This window comes from Spermophilus citellus, assembly GCF_964194105.1.
Source record: "Spermophilus citellus genome assembly, chromosome: 4".
Classification (NCBI taxonomy): Eukaryota; Metazoa; Chordata; class Mammalia; order Rodentia; family Sciuridae; genus Spermophilus; species Spermophilus citellus.
The window spans coordinates 206,991,876-206,999,494 of record NC_138185.1 but is presented as its reverse complement, the minus strand read 5'-3'; positions in this window follow the sequence as shown (position 1 = coordinate 206,999,494).

The window sequence follows — 7,619 nt, the reverse complement described above, 5'->3', positions numbered from 1 at the left end:
TTTCCAACAATCTCCATAAATTATTATGATGCCCACATAATTCTGAGAACATAATATGGAACATACCCCTTAAAGGGTAGGTGTCACTTAATATTTATAAAAGAGACTACAGCACTAGTACACTGATTTAGAATCAGTGTGTTCAGTCACATAGTTGGATTATTTGTGATTGATTATGACTAATGAAATAAAAATAAACAGACAGGTACAGTGGGAATTCAGGAAGCCAGCACATTGCAGCCAACTAGAAACTATTCAATAAGAAGAAAAAATAAAAGAAAGGAAAAAAAAACAATAGAAATTGAAGCATGTACGTTTAATAAATCACCTGCTGCTTTTCAGATGTTACATCTCTTCCCTGAGAAAAAAAGGTACATTTTTTTTTCTCCTTGATTTGTATACCTTGACTTTAGTCTAGATCAATAGTTCAATTTATCTTTACAAATGTCTATTTAAAAACCAAAAGAAATAGCCTAGGCTACTCAGGTAACATTGAGATGAATAACTCAACATTATAGTCCAACAGGAAGAAGATAGAAAAAGTAGAAACTCATTACAGAAAGATGGCAGACTTAACAGAAGTTGGGAGGCACATAGCTTATCTAAAAGGGAAAAAACAAAAGCAATGTTTTCATTTCCAAATTGTTTTAAAATCTCATATTTCACAGCATTGCAGCAAATTTTTTCTTCCTAATCTACCGTTTTGCCCCACCAACTTTCTACATACTCATTTTGGGTCAAGTGCTGGATGCTAAAAAAAAACCTCATATGTAAACTTCTGGAACTGATTCTCCATATAGACAAGTATAGGAGAAGTCAAGTTTAAAAAATGCACATGTTCTGTCAGGACCACAGCAAGACTGGAGGGTTATCAGGGACATTTAAATTTCTCTTTCAGATGACTGAGAGAGTGCAACCAGCTGCACTCCAATTGCATTGAAAATAGATACTTCGCAAATTCTCATCTAAATGAAAGTTTAAATTACCAAAAGCAGTCTGACCGGTTATCTTTGACTAAAGTGGTATACAATTTGCATATAAACTTCATTTCTTTGTCTAATTATGCTGAATAAAATGCATTCATTTTCTCTGTGATTATAGGCCAGCCCTGCCAAACACCTGTGACTGCCACAAATCCTAATTTGATATTTATTTACTTCAAAGCAATCTTATTATCTAAATGATTTGAGTCATCAAAGGCCTTAATTATTGATAGTCAATTCGATAGGGTTAGCTTCCGTGTCCTTGGGTGGGAGTTTCTGATTTGCTCTTTCCTTTTAAAGATCCACTTAGCTGTAAGAGGCCATATGATTCTGCTATTAAGGGTATTGGAAATCACATACTTATTTAATTGGAACTAGATTTAGATAGTACCAAAGAGCCAAGATTGACAGCTGCAATCTGCAGGCTTCCAGGTAATTTTTTTTCTTTTAGTTCTTGTTTATTCTTAATTTCCAAATAGTTGTTGTAACTTTTATGTATTTCCCAATTTCCATGTCTTTGAAGTTTTAGAATGGCATCCCATAGGCAATAAGGGGTATTCATTGAAGAGGGGATTAAAGATGGCTGCCAATATTTTGAGGCCCCATTCTTTTTGAGCAATGAACTTGCATAATTGCTGGCATGCAAATGCACAGGTTCAATGTGAAGTTCCACCTTGAAAAACACTTACAACTTACGAGTACGTTCCTGAGGATCAAGGTCACATAGATTGTGAGGATCAATGTGTCATCTTTCTCCAACAAACAATTCATTGGAATTGAGTGGTCATAGATTCTTTGAGTGGAGTTTCAAAAGTCTTGTTCAAGGGTTCTCAAAGTGTCATCTTGGAACCCTTGAGGGTCCTTGAGTCTCTTTCAGGGTTTTCATTTCTATACTAGTTCTAAGTAATTGTCTGTCTTTTTTCATTTTCATTAAGAGTGTACAATGGAGTATTACAGAGGCCCCACTTGATATCACAGTTCCTACACTCTCAAAGCTCTCAAAGTCTCTAATGAGGAAAGATTTTAAATGCTGCAAGAACCAGGTTACAAAGTTCCTTAGCCTGAGGGAGCATGAAGGGCAAGACCCAGGTCACCTTGGTCATTCTGACCTATCACAGTAGGTCTCTGCTGACTTGCTAATACCATAATGATCATAAATAAGGTTCATGAAAGCATTTACCTACTTTTCATAATTCTTCATAAAATCATCAAACAATGTCCAATCAACAACCTATACTATACTTAACAACCAATGTATTCATAACAACCTGCTTTCTGTAACTCCTTTATTTTCCTTTCTTTATCTATAAAACGAGAACCCTTAGATTCCATTTTGGAGCACATGTTCAGGGCAATTAGAATACATGTTTTCTGGTGGTCATCTTCACTTCGCCACCACTGAACTTTTTGTTCTACTTGGTGAGCCTCAACTTGATTTTCACATTGGTACCTCCAAATCTCAGAAGTAAATTTAATTGCCATTGTAATGGTGCTAAGGTGTGGGATGTATTAAGAGATGGTTAGACCAGGAGGCTCTGCCCTCATGAATTCATTAATTCTATTTTTGTGTGTGTGTGTGTGTGAGAGTGGTTTTGTTATCTCAGGAATGAGTTCCTGATAGGCTGAGTTCAATTCAATCTCTTCCCTCCATCTTGCACATGCTCCTTTGCCTTTCAGGACCACAAAGACACTCTCTAGGTACCAGCACCACACTTTTGGACTTCCCAGACTTTAAAATTGTGAATCAAATAAACTTCTGTTGTTTCTAATTACCTAGTCTGTGGAGTTCCATTACAGTAACAGAAAAAGAAATAAGACCCTAAGACAGCAAGAGAGTGATTGCCTATAACAATATGAACATCTAGCTTTTAAACCAGACTTGCAAAAATGTTGACAAAAACTACTCTTCACATGAACTACTTTTCTTATAGATATTATTATTATATATTATAAAACTCCATTATTATGTGATGGGTTTATTACTATTTTAAGTCACTTAGCAATAAATCTATTTATAATTAATTAATTAATTAACTTTTGCAGTGCTGGTGATCAACCCAGGGCCTCATAGATGCTAGATGTGACCTACACCCTCCAACCCTCATTGAATATTTTAAAAATATCTTAGCTTTCTAACATGGCAAATATTAATAGAAGTACTTTATATAGGCCAAAGCATTCTGGGTGGTTAACATCTTCAAGATTCTAAAGAAATCTAGAGATAAGGCTGGAGGACCCAATTTACATGAATGAATATACTATGCTTTTTTCTTAACACTGTCCTTTTTGGCAGTTGTATATTCTCTGGCCAAATCCCTAGTAAAGGCTTTCTCTTTCCTCTTCTTTGCACAACATCTATAATAGCAATGATGTCGCTTTCAGAAAGCCCAGGGTCCAGTATTAGAAGTCTAGTTTAATAAAGATAATTATAATATAATAGATATGCTTGATTGCCATAGTAACACAGATGATTAATGTGACAAACTGGGAGAATCAGGCAGGCCTAGATGGACAATATCTGACTAATATTGTTGTACCAACTTTAAACTTCTGCTTCTTCCTTTCTCCTTATCGTCCCCTCTTTCCCACTTCCAAACCAGTATGCTTAGTATAGGGTCCCCTGAAAAAGATTATTGACACTTCATGTATGTCTTCGTCCAAGAGGTTTGGGAAAGTACTTGGAACATTCCTTCCTGAATAGCAATCTTTCAATGAAGCAAAGGCATGGGCAGGGGTGCAGTGGAGTGGGTTAGGAGGGGAGCTTATAATCCTGTTGTAGATAAAGCATCATTGTCTTATTGGCCACTAAATCAGCATAAGTGGCCTTATGGTTTAACAATGTTGGAAAGGAAAGAGAAAGGGGAAAGGATTACAATGCTCTTGCAATTTGCAATGGCTGTCAAGCAGATGGGCTGTGGGTTCTACCTACAGCCATTGCCAGATCAATGAAAATGCTTTATTTATGCTCACTCTAAGCTATCACTTGTCAGGGGTGATCTCTTGTTGTGTGCTTCAGAACAGAGGTAACATGAACACAATGTGACACTCAATTAACCACAGGTGTCAATCAGGAGAAACCAAATGGATTCCACTTTGTCAGCATCCCGGTTCACTGTGTGGGTAGGAGATGAAGCTCTTTCATTACTGGCACTTCCTGAAGGCCTCCTGTTTCCAGGCATTACCCAGATCAATTCTGTAGGCCTGAACTAATGTTCCAGTACAGAAATCTAAAAGGTGAACCACAGGATTGCATTTATCTTCTCTGCTTGTTACATTGCTCAGGCTGCAATTCAGTCCTGGGAGACAGAGGTTCACAAAATAACTTCTTTCTTTCTTCTCTTCTGCATCAAACTTAGATTTCTCACTCATTTAACTGAATGTAATGATGTCATTGATTGGGAAAAGGTAGTGCTTTTTTGTGCATCTAGAAGGGCTCTTGCCCTGCTGATCAGCTCCTTTTGTTCTGGTAAAGAATGGAATTTTGTTAAGTAGACTTAATTTGGAAACCAAGATGTTTTTAAACTTTTAAAAATATTTTTATTTTTGCCATGTCTTTAAATCCTTAGCATCTGGAAGGAAACCTAGCTATTATGCCTCGTCTCTATGTGTGTTCAAAATAATTAATTAAATGAATTAATTAATAATCATAAATATTATATAAGCAGAAAAGCAAGATGATGGCTTTTATTTTTTATTTCCAGAAGCAGAATTTTTTATTTTATTATAATAATAATAAATAAAACCACTGTTAACCATATGTGGTGGCAAACATGTATAATCCATTACTTGGGAAGCTGAGGCAGGAGGATTACAAGTTTGAAACCAGCCTGAGCAATTTAGCAAGACTTTCAAAGAATAAAAATTGGGGATGCAGCTCAGTGATAGAGAGGCCCTGGATTCCATCCCCAATACCACATACACACAAAAATATCACTGGGCATTATGAGGACCAGAGTATATTCAACATCTTTATTCTATTTTATATAGGGATGTACATGTTCACTTTTTAAAGGTGCTTACTTTATATTTTGCCCCTAATTTTGTAGTTAACTTCCTGAAATAAGACTAAAAGACTTGGTATGTCTTTACATTTATATAATGATTATAATTCAAAAAGATAAAAATTACTAGGCATTGAGGAAAGAATGAAAGTGTTACTTGTTTGTTTTTGTTTTGTTCTGTTTTTGTTTTGGTGCTAAGGATTAAATCCAGTCCTTTTTATATTTTATTTTGAGACAGATTCTCACCAAGTAGCCTAGTCTGAAATAGAGATCACCCTGCCTTAGTCTCCTAAGTAACTTGGATAATGGGCTTTCACCAATGTGCTGGTTATAAATTTTATAATGATGAAGGACCAGCACCTTTAGGTAAGTTGGTTAAGAACAAACTGAAACACCACAGCATCTTGCAGCTGCGAAGTACTTCTGTTCATGTGGAAAAAGCAGGATTGCTTGAGTTTGAATGTTGACCTGATACTTACTAGGTTGTGCTGACTTGTAAAAATTATTTAGACTCCATGTTTCCAATTTTATCTTTGTTGATGATACTCTACTTAGAGGGTGCTGTGACTAATTCATAAATTAATGTGTGTAAGGCACTTAGGAGTGGGAGAATCTTTGTAGGTTAAGGAAACTCTTTGTTCTTATTACAGTATTTTATCCTTTCTTCCAAGTGCACCTACGTTTCATTTAAGTTTTTTGTCCAATTTTATTTCTCAATATTTTTCAGAATATTGTGTCTTTATTTAGGATTGAATTGCATCTCTTTATAAATCCTCTCCATTGGTCTCAGCTCTATTTTTTCTTTTCAAATACTCAGTATAAATCTAGTTTCTTTTCTATAATAAGCTTCAGCTACTTGACTTTAATGATCAGATAACCCCTTAGACTTTACTTGTGTGAGTTAATCAGAGACAAATTTAACTTTGAACTCAGGATGTAAAACCAGTTTTATCAAGATTATGATCAAGATCAAGATCAGCCACTTCAAATATGCAATTGTGGGGAAGCTTCCTCTACTCAAACTTGTATAAGTCTCTGCTTTCCTACCCATGAAATGGGATAATCATATTATTGACTCATTGTGTTTTTGTTGAAAATTCAATGCATTCCTTCATGAAAAGTGTACACAATGCTTATTTACACTGATATTAGGACATAGTATATTCAACATCTTTATTCTATTTTATATAGGGATATACATGTCCACTTTTTAAAGGTGCTTACTTTATATTTTGCCCCTAATTTTGTAGTTAACTTCCTAAAATAAGACTGAAAGAGTTGATATATCTTCACATTTATGTAATTATTATAATTCAAAATGATAAAAAATACGATGCTTTGAGGAAAGAATGAAAATGTTACTTTGGTTTTTTTTTTGTTGTTGTTATTGTTATTGGTTTGTTTTGTTTTGGGTACTGGGGATTGAATCCAGTGATGCTCTACCACTGAGGAATCAGACAAATCATAACTGAGGAACATCGTCTACCAAATGCCAGACCAATACTTCTTAAAGCTGTCAAAGTCATCAAAATCATAGCAAGTCCAAGAAGCTTTCATAGCCATGGATACACAATATTTGGGTATCCTGGATGACATTTTTGAACAGAAAAATTAATATTAGGTAAAAACAAAAAAGAATTACAATGTTTTAATATTGATTCGTTAGTTATATGATCTAAATGATAGGGCAGATCGTGAGAAGGTATAAAAACCATTTTTGTGTTTATCTTTGTAAATTTTCTGTACATGTAAAATTTTCCTAAATAAAAAGTTGAAATAATGTATGAAACAACACCTGAACATGGTAAATATTTAACATGTATTGGCTATAACAGGATGAAAAGTTTGGAAACAGAAATGTTTCTGATATTTGGGGATTTTTATTTTGTAATATTTGCAAATGTTTTACCAGTTGAAGATCCCTAATCCAAAGATCAACCCCTTAAATTCTCTAAAGTATAACACTCAAAAAGATTCAGGATTTGATATTTTCAAGATTTCAGATTTTTACATTAGGGCCTCCTAGCCTGTTATTATTTTTTTTATTAGGCCTGTTCTTATGTAACCTGAATTCCTGTTTAGACATAGCAAGATTTGAGAAGCTTGTATATGGGGACAGGGGAGAGACGCTTTGTGAATGGTGGCTTATTCATCACTCTGTGCTCAGGATTCCAGGTCTTTGCATTGATATGTATCCAAAAAGTAATTTGTGATTGGATTCTGAACTCCCCCAGGAAATGCCTCTATTTCATAAGCTTTTTTCTGTGAGGTCACTTGACCATACTTGAAATAAATCAAAATCTAAAACTCAATTAAAATTAGGATGATGAAATTTTATATTAATAAAGTAACATACATTTTGGCTCAATGCTGTGTCTAAAATGAAGGAATGGAATTGACCTTAGAAGTATAGTTTAAAATGATCGACATTTGCTTTGCTATCGGCAGCCCGCTTTTGAATACCTGGCTGCATTTAATAAAAGCCAGTATTATACCCAATTAGCCTCATAAAACAGAGGTCTCCAGAGCGCTCCTAAGACACACATGCCAGTTGATGTTATTGCCCTTATATAATCTGAAGGTCTTCAATAAAATTGTTGTACCTCCTAGCACCCAACAAGTTGGATCCAGACCT